Source organism: Melanotaenia boesemani, chromosome 9, assembly GCF_017639745.1.
Source record: "Melanotaenia boesemani isolate fMelBoe1 chromosome 9, fMelBoe1.pri, whole genome shotgun sequence".
In the NCBI taxonomy this organism is placed as follows: domain Eukaryota; kingdom Metazoa; phylum Chordata; class Actinopteri; order Atheriniformes; family Melanotaeniidae; genus Melanotaenia; species Melanotaenia boesemani.
The window spans coordinates 5,210,996-5,227,802 of record NC_055690.1 but is presented as its reverse complement, the minus strand read 5'-3'; the positions used below and the strand labels follow the sequence as shown (position 1 = coordinate 5,227,802).

The following is a 16,807-nucleotide window of genomic DNA, read 5'->3' as shown; positions in this document are numbered from 1 at the left end:
TTCGCTTCCCTCTGAACATACATCCCCAGACCCCTCTTCTTTCCCACTCTCTCTGTCACACACATACACACACACACACACACACACACACACGTAGGGATTTGGGAGGTGTGCACGCCATGGCAGCTCACCTCTCAATTTCAATTGCACTTAGACACCAAAACTTGGGGCTCGGGGCTAGCCTTCCTCTGGTCCGCCTGGGGTGTCCCCCACGGGGCATGGTGGGTGGGTTATGTGTGACGTGACGTGACGTGACGTGACGTGACGTGACGTGACGTGACGTGTGATAGTGAGTGCTTGTGTGCACAGGGGAGGGTGTGAGTGTGGGGCTATATGGGGTGGAGATTGGAGTAGGTGGAGGGTGGGGGGAGAGGGTCGATGGTGCCCTGGTTCCCGGGGTGAGCGGCTGGAACATTGGGGTGTGTGCTGGCCTAAGCCAGGTGATTGTCTGTGGGGGGCCTGGTTCTCCCGGGCAAGGTGCAGTCCCTCTGCCTTTGGGGGTTGGGGGGGGGGGGGGGGGGGGGGGGGGGGGGAGTTAGTGCTCCGGGGCTGCTGCTGGGGGCCCGGGTCTCTGGGCTGCCCTGGTCTGACTCTGACCCCGGTAGAGGCGTGGTCTCATTTGTATGACCTCACTCACCACTCCTCATCACTGATCACTCCTTATTCCTCATGCTCTGCATTCTGACACAGTCACTGAGTTGCCCAGTGGGTTTATATATTAAGAGATAATTTTTTTTTTTCCAGTGAGTTTGTATCTGGTTATTGTTGTGCTACTTTCATGATATGACTTTTTGATTTGGTTATTATTTAAAAACTCTTAATGACTAGCAGCTCTGTTTTTTTGTAAAAGTTGTAGGAAATTTTCTGGTGTGTTCATGTACAGGTGTAACAGTTTGTTGTCTGGTGATGATGTGGATTGAAGGGTCATTTCCTTCTGTCTGTGATGTTTTTTGTCTTCTTTCTTCTTTCCCTTTTGCTTTATTTTGCTATTTTCCATCTTTTTCTGTCCCCTTCGGTCAGGTCCAGCAAGATCACAAGGATTCTGTGATTAAAAGTAAATAAATAAATAAGATTATCAAGAGAAGCTTTACCCATAGGCCTCCCCTTGGCAGAGCAAATTTGTTCAGCACGATACAGCAAGCTTTGAGCCCATTGCTATTGCTGGAAAATTGGACCAATGTTCATTCTGGTTTTATTGCTTTAATTTGAGGAGAATTTTTAGCCAGATTACACAATCTATTTGATGAAAGTAAATCTGGGAGTCCCTGCATGAGAAGGCCATTATATTTTACTAGTTCACTATGTTGTTATGCTGCAATTTCAAAATCTGCAGCATAATAAAGTTAACTGTCTTTCGTGTCCAGTTCCATTTATTCAGTTTCTTGTCATTTTAAAATAATCCTGAAAAATAATTTTCCAGACTTTCCAAGGGTCTTTTGTTGATTTTTCCCTGATTATCAATTCAGTCCTTGTACATTTGTACATCAAGGACCTTTTTCCTTTTATGCCACTCATCACTGATCTATGAACCACTCAAGTGTTAAACAAAACTACCCAATGCAAAAGATAAACCAGAGCTGTCTACACATACTCTGTAAACAGTGTTTTCCTGACAATATAAGAGGAAATGGAGCATGGGTTAAAAAAATTTCAAAGAACTGTAAATATTTTAAACACATAACTTTGTAAAGTGGGAAATTAACATGCATGAAATTAATATATTTGTCATTTTCCACCAGCTCATGTGTACTTGAACTAGTGGGGAGGGGTGATATATTTATACTTTACATATTTGTTTCTGTGCAGCATTAACCATGACGATGCAACACTTTACATAATGATGAACTATCTGGATATGAATGATGATCTAAAGAATAAAGAAAGATTAATTATGATCTTGTATTCGTATTCGTTAATATAGAAAAACATAATAAACAAAATTAAAAACAGAACAAATATTGTTTGAAATGTGAATATCTTCCACATGTCATATGCAATATAGGGCCTCAGTGCTATTGATTAGATGATCACTGTAATGATGCTCTGATTTGTTGCCTTTTATGTGCCTCATTAATCAGCTTTACCATCAGGCTTCTTTTGCATTGACTTTCCCATTTTCTAATGAGTTCATGTTGAATTGATTTTCCTGTTTGGCTGGAATATGAAACATTGTCCAATGAAACATTTTCAGACAGCAACAAAGAGCTTGTGCAGAATCAGAGGTCACGTTGCAGCATTGAAAGAAGTTTGCAGACAGACAAGGACACAAACATAAAACTACACAAGCTACATGAAAGGCTGAGGCAGCAGAAAAGCATGGTGATTCATACTGCACATCTGGTGCAGCTTGTCTGGGTGAGAGTGCATGGACATAATAATAAAAAGGTGAATGTTGTTCTCTAACTAAAATAGTGTCTCAGGCTCATTGTACAGAACATAATTACAAAAGTGCATCATTCCAGACAAGGAACAAAGACATCTGAGTTGATGAGATGCTTCGGTAATTGTCTGACAGCAGCCAGGGAATAGATTAAGCTGAGAAAACAGCAGCAATAAACACAGCAATTAAGTGGAAGCCAGCTCTCTGTCCTCATATATAGCTTTTTCTGTGTATGATAGGCACCATAGCAACCACACAGCTGCCAGAGGATCTGCCTGAAGAAGCCCAAAGGCTCTGTCTTCTTGACATACAAAAAAACAAGACCTCGTGGATTATGGATAATAATAATCTTTTCTGGAACTTGCTTTCAAAAACTGCCATGTGGGACTTTTTGATTGATACAATCAGCAAACTGCCACGCTTGAAGCCACCTGAATATTTTCCCAAGAACGTTGTTGTGCCAAACAAATAAGCTCACAGCCAACTGGACTATCAAACAGCCTCTGGGGACAGACTGTTACAAACACATGAAGCACATACATGTAGCTTATATCTACTAACACAAACATGCCATTCCACCAGGGTCCTATTGTGCGTCATTGGGATGAAGAGTGATGACACACCTGTATCGAGTCAGTTCTAAATACACAAACACTCTTTCAACCCCCCCTCTTTCTCTCTCACTCTCTCCTTCTCACACACACACAATTTTTCTTAGTATCTTTAGAGGGACATGCTATTGACACAATGCGTTCTCTAGCTTCTTATCTTAGCCCTACAATCACAACTGAAAACCTTACCCAAACCTAACCATAAACAACTTAACTCTCATAGTTAAACAGATCTCAGAAACACTTTAAATTATGGGGATTATAATTTTGTCCTTTTAATGCCATAAGAATAAACACACACAGACAGGTGTCACAGTTGTTGTTTTTTTTGTGTTGCATGAACCTACAAAGTACTCAACAATCAGATGAAAGTTGGGGCACATTCACACAAGGATAGTCCATCGGACTCAGTTCGATTGGATGAAGAATGCAAAGAAATATCACGCTTTTCTTTGGTTTGACTTGTTTTCACACTGCATTTTACTCAAGCGAACCAAATCACCTGTACAACGTCATGCTGTTACAACTGATTACTAAGGGTGAAATTTCCCAAAACCACCACTGACCATGAAGAACAAAACACTGGAAGACAAAAAACTTGGCTCACTGATTGACCAAGACTGAAAACAGCTCGTTCACAGCAAGTAAACCAAATTTATGCAATCTTGTATTTTTTTTTTTTTTTATTTGGTGTTCAAACCTAATGCGGTTTTTACTAGAAGCTGTCCAGTATGAGCAGCAGGGGAGGCAGCAAGCTTTGCAGCATGTTCCTCTACAACACATTCTACATCACTAGCTCTCTTTGGATCATTGAATGGTCCACTTGCTTTCACACAGTAAGGGACCTGCTGTAGGGTTCACTTGCAAATGAACCAATACCAGTTTACTTCTTTGGTCTTCGCCAGAGTGCAAATGAGTGTTCACACTACTCCAACGAAGCCACACTATTCTTGGAAGCGGGCCAGGATACAGTTAAAGCAAACCAAATGGTGCCAGTGTGAAAATCTTTCCAGCAGATGATGAAACATATTTGTTAATATGAGTTACTGGGAGTCTTGACTGAACAGTGCCTTTTAAAACAACCCCCAAGGGTATTTAAGCTCTAGATACAACCCAGAGCAACAGTTGTATCCATTTGTTATTTTGGATAACCTGAAAACAAGGTAAACTTTCATTTTTGTTGTTTTGCATCATTGAAATTAAAGCCACTGCACAGCTTGAACCAGAACAGCACGGCAGTTTCAAAACAAAATTCGAAAACATATGGTGCTTGAACGTTCTGTGTTGCAGACAATATCTGCATTCACAGATATGAACTTTCTCTCTTTCTCTCACCCTCACTCTATATCTCTGTCTTCTTGTTGCAAACACATGTGTCACTTACTTGTGCCAAGCAGCCTTTCCTGTCACTTCACAGCTCCTAAAGTGTCTTGCAAATAAGCAGATGCCAGTCTACCAATATCACCCCTCTTTAAAGGTTTGCTTTTTATTCACCTGCATGACCACACACACTAATGCACACATACACACACTGGAAAACAAAGTGCTTGACCAAGATACAGGCCTGCTGAGGAAAATAAAAAATTGACCTTCACAGGGGGCGCAGAGTAATCCCCAACCACCCACACACACACACACACACACACACACACACACACACACACACACACACACACACACACACATAAAATCCCCACTTGCAGTCTGTATCATATGTGTGTGTGTGCTCTGTTGCAGATGTCAAACTGCAGATGTGTATCTTCACAAATTCAGCTCCACCATACAGTTTCTGTCAGTGGCACAGTTTTAACTGAGATGACAAACATGCCATAAATACAAGATTAACCCTGAAATGCCAAGTTGTCATAGAAATTAATCAATCATCCCTCAGAGAAAATACAAAGAAATGCCATCTTTCATCACGGCACACAGATCCTCTGGATATATATATATATATATATATATATATATATATATATAGAGAGAGAGAGAGAGAGAGAGAGAGAGAGAGAGAGAGAGAGAGCGAGAGAGAAGAGCGAGAGAGAGAGAGAGAGAGAGAGAGAGAGAGAGAGCAAGTTGAAATTGATTGCAGTGACTTTCAGTTCCTTTTTTGAAGCAAGTCTGTGTGCAATACATTTAAATGCTACACTTAGGGCTGTCTGAACAGCATATAATGCTTTGCAATGAGCCTCTGAAGTGTCAAATATTGACGTGATTTATTTTCTTGTTGTGTGTCTGTGACAGGTTTATTTAATGTGATTTTCTTTGTTCTGTTAGTACTTACATGATGAGAAAAAAAAATCGTTCCCTGATTTTCTTGCTGCTGGTTTCATTTTGGTAAGGTTATTTTTAGTGAGATCATGTTATATGATGGACACTGCAACAGATATATCTGGGTGGCTCAATGTGAGTAGTTAGCAAGAGGAGACTTACCCTGCTTGTTTTTTGAGTAAAGATTCAAAATCACCTTAAAAGAGTAAATACATTTGTTTTGGGGAAGATTTTCTTCAAACCTTATAATTTCTATTCATCATGTCTTATTCCCTCTTTTAAATGCAAATTAAAAATAGCAAAGGAAACCAACCTTCCCATTGCTTTCCATTGCTCCTTTACATTTGTGTAGAGAAAAAGGATGTGAAACACTGCTGTGCTGAGTCTTGTGTTTTGGTTTCTTGTCTTATTTTGTAGAGCCACATATAATCTGTTCTCTTTACTTCCTGTTCAGTACAGACCTGGTATTGCTTTGCTAATAGCTCCACCTGCTCCTCCTTTAGTTAATTCTGCTTCTCAGTGTTTAAATACCCATTGGCTTCTTTTATTCTCTGCCATGTCATCATTGCGTTAACTGTTTCAGTTTAGTTTGATTCTATTATTTTGGTTTGAGGTTTGGGGTAATACCCTATTTGAAGCCTGCCAGTCAACCAGCCCCAAGTACATGCATTTCCCAGAAGTCAGCGTCCAAACCTCAAGTTCCAGGTCCACCAACCTCCAGCTCAATAACATCCTGCCTGGCTCTTCCATTTCCACACTGCCCAGCTCTCCTTTATCTGAGGGTTCTGGTGTTGTGGTTATCAAGGAAGTGGGGTTTGACACCTAACATCCAGTTCTATGCAAACGAAGCATCAGTCAATTCTTCTGCAACCACGCAAGTGCTGCAGGAGGAATCAAGTCAGAAGGCTATGTCCCCACACGGCGTCTCCTGAGCAACAGTCGCCCTCCTGTGTTTTCTCCAGCAGTCCAGAGTCCAATGGCGGCGCCCAGGTCCTCTCCAATACGGCAGCGTCCCATGGCCAGGTACCTCACATCTGTGCCTCCCTCCCTTAATCTCTGGACCCACTTCAGTTCGCTTACAAGCCAAATGGATCCACGGATCACCCCCCTGGAAGTGTACAGGTGACTATGTAAGGATGCTGTTCATTGACTTTCGTTCTGCTTTCAACACTATAGTCCCCACCACGCTCCACTCCAAGCTGCTCATCCTGAGGCTGAACTCTACCCTGTGTACCTGGATCCTGGACTTCCTGTTAAACAGAACTCAGGTGGTGTGGGTGTGCAGGCACATCTCCAGTCCCCAAACCCTTAACACTGGATCTCCACGGGGCAGCATCATCAACCCTCTGCTCTTCTCCCTGTACACTCATGACTGTGGCCATGGACAGTTCCAACATCATAGTGAAGTTCGTGGATAACACTGTGGTGGTTGGTTGCATCAACGAGAATGATGAGCGGGCGTATACAGAGGAGGTGGAGAAACTGGCAGAGTGGTGCCATGCTAACAATCTCCCTCTAAATGTAGACAACACTGAGGAGATAATTATTGACTATGGGAGGAGACAGCAGAGGAACTCTGGTGGAGAGGGTGTGCAGCTTCAAGTACCTGGGTGTGCACATCACCGATGATCTATCCTGGACTCTTCACATAGACAGCCAGGGGAAGAAGGCGAGGCAGCACCTTTTTCACCTCAGACAACTAAGGAAGTTCAGAGTTTCAATGAAAAAAACAAAAGGATGTTCTACACTGGAGGATAACAGCCAGAGTGAACAGGATCAAGAGAGACCCTCATTATCCTAACGGTCTGTTTGAGTGGCTGTGCTCTGACCGGCGCCTAAGGCTCATTAAGGCGAACACAGAGACTCAAGAGGAGCTTCTTCCCTCAGGCCATGAGGGCTGTGAAACCTGCTCTGTAGTGACACTGGTACAGTGTCTTATCTTCTGCTGGAAAACAGTCATGTACTCATGTGACTTTACCAAGGTATATTTTGCACTTCTGTTTATGTTGTAAATATTGTGTGTATGTGTGTGTGTGTGTATATATATATAATTTATATATATATATATATATATATATATATATATATATAAATATATATTCGCTGCACTGTCGCTTATATTTTTTTTTTTAGTCTTTTTAGTTTAAGATGTTTTTTTGTTTTTTGTTTTTTTTTTTACTAGTGGTAAATGGATGTGCACAGCTTCTGATACATGTATGCCTGCATTTCACTGCCTTGCAGCACGTGACAAATAAACAATTTGAAACTTGAAACCCTTAGGCACTTCAGTGTCTCACACCGGTACCCAGGTCCTCTCCAGCACAATCTGCGTCTCAACCCTGATCTGGCTCCTGTCTTTTAAGTGGTTTTGGAAAGGGATGTTCTTCTGCCTTTGGTTCTTGCTCTGGAGGGGGTCCCAGAAAGGGACGCTCCTGCTTTGCCTCTAGTCTTTGAGAGGGGTGCCATGAGCATGACGCTTCTTCTTTGCCTCTGGTTCCATTTTCGAAGGGATCCTGGAAAGGGATGCTCCTCCTGTGGTTCCAGTTCTCAATGGGGTCCTGGAAAGGGCCTATGCTATTACCCTCATATATGGTCTCGAGGTGTAGTTAGTGATTAAAAGACTAAGATTGCAAGCAGCCAAAGAGAGTTTCCTCTCTTAGGGAGAGGGTGAGAAGCTTGGTCACCAAGGAGGGTCTCAGAGTACAGCCACTAATTCTTTGCATTTGGAAAAGCCAGATGAGTTGGCGCATACCCCTTGGATGCCTCCCTGGTGAGGTGAACAGGCAACTTCCCACAAGGAGAAGACCCTATTAACCCTGACCTCTGCTCTGTTTCCACATCCAACATGTACCCTTACCCGGTAGACATGGTATAAGCTGAATAGTGACAGATGTGTTGGCAACATAATAGCGGGATGTCTTAGTGGTGCAATACCCTTCTTAAATTAAAACAAAGAACGCAACAGAAACAAAGGAGAAGAATAGTGGGCATCCACCAGTTTGTGTTTTTTCTTCTTGGCATGTAGGTTTAAATAACAAAAAGTCACAGTATATTTAAACAGGGGGCTGTTCCTGCTATGTTCATGTTCCTTAGTCATGCAGGAAGGGAAAAAAGAAAACAACAACAAAAAAATCAAACATTGCATTCCTCCGAGTACTGAGCCAAAGTGGCTGGGGAAAGAGAAGTCTGGGCATCCTTGCTTATACATCCCTTCAACCCAAACTTAGATGAGTTAAAGAAGATGGATGGATGGATGGATGGATGGATGGCATCCTGCAACAATATTGTTGCTATGGCCTACGTTTCCTAATCAACCAATAGGAATGAAGCCTGGAATGACATGTTGTCTGTGCTGATGTCTGTGTATAGAACAACAGACCAGTATAGTGTAGATGGAAGTCAAAACAGAAAAATGTGACTTTATTTCCAACAAAGAAGCAAATGTGATTATTTTGTGGCATGAAAAGCCTTGTATCTAAGACATGTTCTCAGGCTCATATTATAACTGAGGGAAAAATAGCAAAATATATAGAATAATTATCTACTCTCAAGTAAGTAGCAAATCAGTGAACATATGCACTAGTACACAGGGCAGATGTTTTCATTCCATCAGTTCATCAAACATGATGCTACAAGGTGTAGCATGCACTAAAAAAAAAAAAGCTAAAATTGTGTGTTTATTTTTGATTTAGTGTTGTAAAAGTCTGGATTTTAACTGAAAGGACATTATGTACAAAGATTGGGTAAAACATTAAATCTCTATTTATGTTGGTTCTCACATTTCTTTTTCCTCTTTGTCTTCTTCATCTTTATAACAACACTTCATCTCTTCATGGGGCTCTTGTCCCTATCTGTCACCATATGACTTGTCTCTCACATTCTGTCATCGTTGTAATTTTCCATTAACCTCTCTTTTTTTCCTCTCTTCACAATTTCCTCCATCCCCACCCCCACTCTCACTCTCCAAATTCTTCTTATCTACAGGACTGCACAGCCAATAACAGACTGCAAAAACACCCAACAACTGTTGTGTTGGGAATACAGTAACCACACAGATGACTTCTAAAAAAAACAAAACAAGAAGAACAAGAAGAAAAACAACAACAACAAAAAAAAAATTCTGAATGGTAGGACATGTATTTTCAGAAAAGAAAAAGAAAAATTTAATGGAGCTCCTAGTAGCACTGTTTGGATGCAGAATGAAAAAAAAAATCTTCTTTAATTCATGTAGTCATTAGATATTGGCAGTAAGTAATCAAAATGTAATCATTACAGCTGAATATTTCATCACAGATAATGTTCTGTTTAGATAATCAGTTATCTGGAACTGATTGGCTCCATCCGTTTAGAGTCAATGCCTCTCATCCACACCTATTTGCCTCTTAGTGTCACATCATTTCTCACCCCGTCTTTATCTGTGCTCTCTATGTGCTTTCCTGCTCTGTACATTACAGGCTTCCACTATACACTAGACTCATTTTCTAAAGAACAATAAACAGCCTGACTAAAATACTGCTAAATATTCATGCATTAAGTGCTACAATTACTGGGTACTTTGTTAGGTTTAATTGCTTCTTAACACAAATATTTAATCAGACAATCACATGGTAGCAACTCAGTACTTTTAGGCATGTAGACACGATCAAGGCTACTTGCTTAACTTTCAAACAAGCATCTGAATGGGGAAGAAAGAGAGTTTGAATGTAACATGGTTGTTGGTGCCAGGCGGCCTGCTCTCAGTGTGTTAGAAGCTGCTGATCTACTGGGATTTTTATGCACAACCATCTCCAGCGTGCATGATATGAAAAAGAAAAAAATGAAATGATATGAAAAAGAGAAAATATCCAGTGAAAAGAGAAAATATCAAGTGAGCAGCAGGTGTCTGGAACAGAATTCCTTGTCAAAGGTCAGTGAAGAATGGGCTGACTGCTTTGAGATGATAAAAAGGCAACAGTAACTTGAGTAACCACTGGTTACAACCACGGTATCTAGAAATCCATCTCTGAACGCACATCATGTCCTGAGCATTTTGGCTACAGCAGCAGAAGACCACGCATGCTGCTACTCCTCAGCTAAAAATGGTAAACTGAGGCAAAAATGATCATGGTTTCAAGGTTTTGGTTTGATTCATGTTGGATTTCTGTTCTCCACAGTCACCAGATCTTAATCTAATAGAGCAGCTTTGGGGTGTTGCAGAATGGAAGATTCTCATCATTTGGTCCATGTCAATATGGAGCGAAATCTCTGAGAAATATTTCCTGCTGGAGTCCAGCCGGGTACTGAATTGGTGTAATCAATAAGCTGCCCAGTAAGTGCACATCTACAAAAGAATAGTTGTACATAAACAACAACACTCAACAGTAAAAGTGTGGATGTAGCTGTGTTCATGGTTTTCTGAAGCTGCTTGAAGTTAACATAAATTCATAAAAACGTCCAATAATTAATGTAATCCTAGAGTTCCTCTTTTTGCTTACATGTAATTTAACACTTAAAACAAATGTGTGAGTGCAGTCAGGTCAGCAGTGGCCTCTTGAAGTTGCTCATTCAGCTAAAATTAGCAGCAGTGGTGTTAAGTGTTATATGCTGTATGTTTAAAGGAACGTTAACATCGAAGAGATGAGTTGAAATAACTCATATTAAAAAATATGTTGATATTTTCATTTCTTTTCTAAATTCTCAACAAACACTATAACATGGCAACAATTAGCTAATCTTGTTAGGAAAAGTTGTCTGTGTCTATTATTTCCTTTTTCAGGCCCTGGTCTCATCCCTATTTTAAGTTTTAAACAAAAGATTTCTAGCTGTACTTGTATCGTGTAGTTGTGTTGGATCCTTTTTCTATTCGATAACTAATCACAATGTCTTCAGATTTTATGCTTGAAGTGTTTGTAAATATTGGTGATTTTGTTGCATAACTGTTCAATGTCTTACATTTGTTTGTACTCTGCATTTTGTCTGTACTGTTGAGTCATCTTGGACAGCCAGGACATCCTAAAAGAGATTTTTTAATCTCAATGGATCATTTCCTGGTTAAATAAAGATTAATAATAATTTCAAATTCCTCAGAACTTAAATATGTCACAAAAAAATTTGCTATAAAATTATACAACTCACATCTGAAATGACAGCTTTACTATAATGAGCTGCTGCAGTTTACTGTACATTTATTGTACTTTGTCTTCCTTTATTTTAGAATAATTGCAGACAATCTCTTACAATCACTTGCAAATGAACAGTTAATGTGAGTTAATTAATAACAGTAGAGGGCTGTAATTTACCAGTGTGAAGCAATATTTTTCTCTCAAACAGCTGCCCACACTCACTCACTCACCGACAGTGAGTGCAGTAGGTTGCTGCTTTAAAGCCATGACTGGTTTAACGCAGATAGGTATGTGAAAAGTGGTGCTCTGCTCCTGAGGAAATGCTGGATTTAGAGGCAGAAAATAACCTGATGAGCAAACTTAATTCAGGGGAGACTTAACTTCTGCAATGCTGGCCTCAAGCAGCTGAGTGATAATGAGTAATGTTAGTGCACAGAGTTCATTTTTGCAGAGAGATCAGTTACTCATTATCAATGTTCCTCTAGCCCTGTATGTTTAAGATGTTTTGCCTGCTTCAACACACCTGATTCAAATAAAATGACCTTCTCGACTGGTTGTCATCAAGGATGTTAATGAGCAGTTAATTTCAGGCTGAAGATAACAGTAAAGGGCTGTAATGTAACCCAGTATCTAAAACGGGAAATACTGGGTTATATTACTCATTAATTGCTTGTTACTCCCAAAACAAGTCCTGGTTACTGTTACACAATTATGCACATTTTGGACTAATCTGCATTTATTATTACCCTGCTAACTATCACTAATAATTACAGTGTCCAGTTTTAACTATAAGAGACAAATTCTGAATAGATTTTTGCGACTGGTTTTAAAGATTTTACAACTTCAGGAAGAACAGATACGGATGCACACAAACAAAGAATTAAAAAATGATTTCTTTTCCTACAACGTTCAGACTATGTTGTTTTTTTTTGTACAACACTAATCTGCACATTTGATTACAAGTCCACAAGTAATCAAAAAGGACAAAAACAAACTTGCTTGTCTTGGCTCACTTGAGCAGTTTCTTTAGTCTTGGTTCTAACACAATTAGAGTGTCTCTGGGTGGCGCTCCTACGTGTCTGGTAGGAGCTGCTCAGGCGAAATAACCATTTCCTTAGTAGGCAACATAAAATGACTCATCAGCTGTGTGATAAAGGATTTTCCCAGACCTGCTTGACAGCTGTGTTTGAATGTAACAGCTTCATGAATCACTGTTATGCCATATCAGTGTCAGAGCAGCAAAACAAACCATAAAAGGTTATGAATTATTACTTTAATATAAGTTTACTCTTCTTTTCATGTAGGGGAACAGAGTGAGTTATATATAGAATTACATAGACACACTGATAGAGACAAACATGTGACCATAAGTGTAAATCATGTTAAGTGACATGGGAAGCTCTGTGGTGAATCATGCAAAGTTAAAATTGCTAAGAAAGGATGAAAAATGCATTTTAATTTGAGAGCAACATATTCAACTCAACCTCAGTGCTGTTGTTTAACTGCACAGCACAACAGAGTAAGAATACTGACATATTTTTAAACACTGTGCAGTAAATGAAACAGGGTATTTGCCTACAGCACAGAAAATTTTAAAATGGTCTAAATCTTCAAAACTATAATTCACATCAATAATATAAACTTGACATGTAAGCCTATAAAATAATGGTGCTTTTGAATGATTTCCTTTAACACATTGAGTTCAAAGTGAGGAGTTTGTTTTGTATTTTTCTGACATTGCTGGGTGAATTACTTTTTTAAATGTCATGGTTCTTAAAAGGCTAAATGAATGACTGCTTTAGAAAAAAGCTGCCAGACAACCTGAAAAATCAATCAAGGATTATATTTTGCTTATTGTTATGAAATCTAATACCTGGCTTTGCTTTGTCTCTCCCATCTATAGCTGACCCAGGTATTAGAGCGGGGGAATGAAGGGGGCTTGTCACGTTATATAAAAATCTTTCTTTCCCTCTTTTTTAAGTTTTTGCTGCTTGTGTTTTTGGAAAACATGAAGCATGTTATGATAGTTACACTTGTAAAATGAATATATTAAAGCACCTACAAGTCCAAGATTAGCTTTGAGAAATGTTCTTGATGTAGACATGGAAGAAATGAAACCCTACATTCATGGATGAAAGAATATAAAAATCTTTCTCCAATATTTGCAGCAAGATGTTCCACATCTCCTATCAGCCTGTGGTGGAGAGTGTGATCATTTGTTGAGGCAACATCATTAACGCCAGTGACTGAACAAAACAACACACAATAACGAAGGCTGGCTCTGTGGTGAGGACTGCTCTGGACTTGATTGTGGAAAGCAGATTGGTGCAAATGTTTTAAAAGATAATACAATGTACAATACAGAATGCATGCTGTGCAGAGGGAATCAATGCACTGGGGGCCTGCTTCCTTTCACAAATACAGTGTAAATAAGTTCACCTCAATGTTGCTGATGCAAACAGTAACAAGACCCCCAGGTCATAACCAGTCATATCTTCACATAACAAGTCAAATTGGATGATTGAGTTACAGATGAGAGGCAAGAAATGAGCTGGGAGTCTGTGATCTACAACCGTGGTACCCAACCTGGGGTCCAGAATCCCCAAGGGGGTCCCCTAAAGCAGACAGAGGGTCCCCGAGGCTTTCAACGTTCAGAGCAATTATAATCAATGTCCACACATTGTCCCTATGCTGTTAATTTAACTTTGGCTCTATTGAAGGAAGTGACTCAGCTAGAATACCTTATTTATGGTGAGAATCTCACTTTTGAAGGCATAAAACCAAGCACAGTTTCAGTGCGGGGTGGGGTAGGGGGTCCATAGCTTTTGAATATTTGAATGAAGGGGGTCCTCAAGGAAAAAAGGTTGGGAACCACAAGTCTACAATACCTTATTGCTACAACAATATTTGACCAATCAGTGCTCAGAGACCGTTGGTTATTCAAATAGATAGAAGGTGACTAATATACATTTGAATCTACAGCATACCAAAAGGAAAAAGAAAGTAAAATTAGATAATGCTCAAACTTAACTAAGAGGCATAAATGTCATAAATGACATAACAGAAGTTAAGTCTAGATTAAGCATTTCGCAACACTGACTTTTCTTTAAGGTTAGTGTATTGGTATTGTACAACAGGATAATGGTGGTGGTGTTAGGGATTGGGGTTAGGGTGGGCATATACCTAAATTACCCTTACCTAATTTTATTTTTTAAAATTCTAGTCACGTAATTTGTCTTGGGTGTAAGTTTTGACAACACAGCATTTATGTGAATGGACTGTAATTTAATAGCATTTTTCTAGTCATGTGTTGACCATTTAAAGCACTTAAACATAAATGTCACATTCACTCATTCACATACAGCACTGCTATGGTTATATACTAAGTGCTTTTCTCCTTCACACATTCAAACCTCGATAGACACGTCAGGAGGCAACATGGGGTTCAGTGTCTTGTCAGAGAAAAAACAAATACAAAACTATACTACAGCATTGTAATTTCCCTCTGGGTTAAATAAAGATTTTTTTCTAAATCAAATCAAATCGAATTTATTTATAGAGCACTTTTCATGCACAAAGCAACACAAAGTGCTTTACATAATAAAACAAATTATGCATATTTAAAACAACATTTAAAAGCCTTCACTCACCAAAGAATGTAACAAACAATTAAAGCACACCTTATAGTAGTTCACACACAATCGCACACACATACAAACTGCACATACAAACTGCACTCCCCCACCCGCCCATACCCCATTCTATACGAACATGAACTCCCATCCCTAGTTACTCTGAACTGAAAATAAGTATAAAAATAATAATAGAATGAAAATGTCTGGCTTGACGCTGCTGTGAGGAAACAATATCTTGGAGATCCAGTCACACTGGATCCAGCCCACTCATGACCACAGAGGGTGCCACCACATGAACCACCCAGGTTAGGGCAGGTCGGGGTCCACACCACAGCCACAGGGCTGCAGTGCAGGACCTCCGAGCCACCCAGTCAAGGGCAGTCACCATGGCAACAACCCCGCAGACGGGGCAGATAGAGCTACCGGAGGATCCCCAGGAGGAAAACACTGGAGTTAAAAAGTAAAAACAAGATTAAATAAACTTATAAACAATAAGAACTGATAAGAGTGACAAGAATAAAATACAGATTAAAGTATTCAACTGAATTCCAAAAGAGGCAAAGATGTTCACATTTTATTAAGAAATAGAGGCAAAAATAATTAAAATGTGTATAATGTACTCTTTGTTTTCTCATTCCTCAGTTTCTGTCTCCAACTTTCTCAGGAATCAGCTGTTACTTTACAGCTCTAAACCAGACCCTCAGTGCACACATGCACAGCATGATTCCAGTACACATGACATCAGCCTAATGCTGTTCGGATGTAAAATGACCATGGTGATATGAACTAGAGTACATGACACAGCGTGATGACTGTGTTACAGCACATGCACATCTACACGCTGCCCCACAGTACTGCAACTAATGTAATTACTGGTTCACAAACAGGATCTGGCATGTGGGTGTGTAAGCATATCTGTGTGTGAGTATTAACGGATGTTGTCACTCTAAAAGTTCAAAAAGGTCATAAAGTGGAAGATCTTAAATGCTGATGGGCTTAAATTCTCAATTATTTTTGGAATCGATTACTTTGGTGGTTATTCTACTGATTGATTGAGGATATTTATTTATTTATTTATTTATTTATATGATATAGAATTGTGGGATTTTTCATCTCAATTAAAAAACACTGATATAAATTTAAGAAGTTGCTAAACCACCAAGCCTTAGCTATAAACAATGTGTGTCATTTGTAGTTGTTTAGTTATTTTCAATAATTTCACTTTTGAGCTTTAAAATGTCCCAAATTTCAGACCTTTTTTTGTTTGATTGTTTTTCTTTTTAATTTTACTCTACTTAGTTTTCTCTTTTCCTTCATTGCATCAAATCAAGTCAGCTGTAGCATCTGTGACTGATTAGGGTTGGACATATTGTACATGGTTTGGTTTTTGCTTGACCAAAAACAACAGTCTACATATGATTTCCCATCTTGCAGTTTACAACCACTGATGCTCAAACTGGAACAGTTTTGGACAAATGTACATTGTGGTGAAAAATAAATAAATAAATAAAAAATTCTATTGCATGTTTCCTGGTCAGATTGCACTGGTTTCACTCAAAGTTTTGGATGAATGAAAAGCTTCAATAGCCAAAGTTAAGAATACCACTTAACATGTGATGCATATTACAGGATACACAATTTATAAGCCAAAAAAGAAGCATAAATACTTTATATATAAAGCCAAAATGAAAATAAATCTGAAGATTATCAATTATACTGTAAAAAAACTTTATGTACTTGTCTTATACATCAGCTTTAAGCAAATTATAGCATTACTAATGTTTTGAGTTTCTTGTTTCATTGTACTTT

At 39.2% G+C, this 16,807-nt stretch overlaps 1 protein-coding gene across 2 annotated transcripts in view; it reads right to left on the bottom strand.

Annotated features, from left to right (window-relative positions):
- The window catches only part of rap1gap2a (RAP1 GTPase activating protein 2a), a 105,631-nt gene that overhangs the window by 47,837 nt on the left and 40,987 nt on the right, over positions 1 to 16,807 (bottom strand). The window lies entirely within an intron of this gene.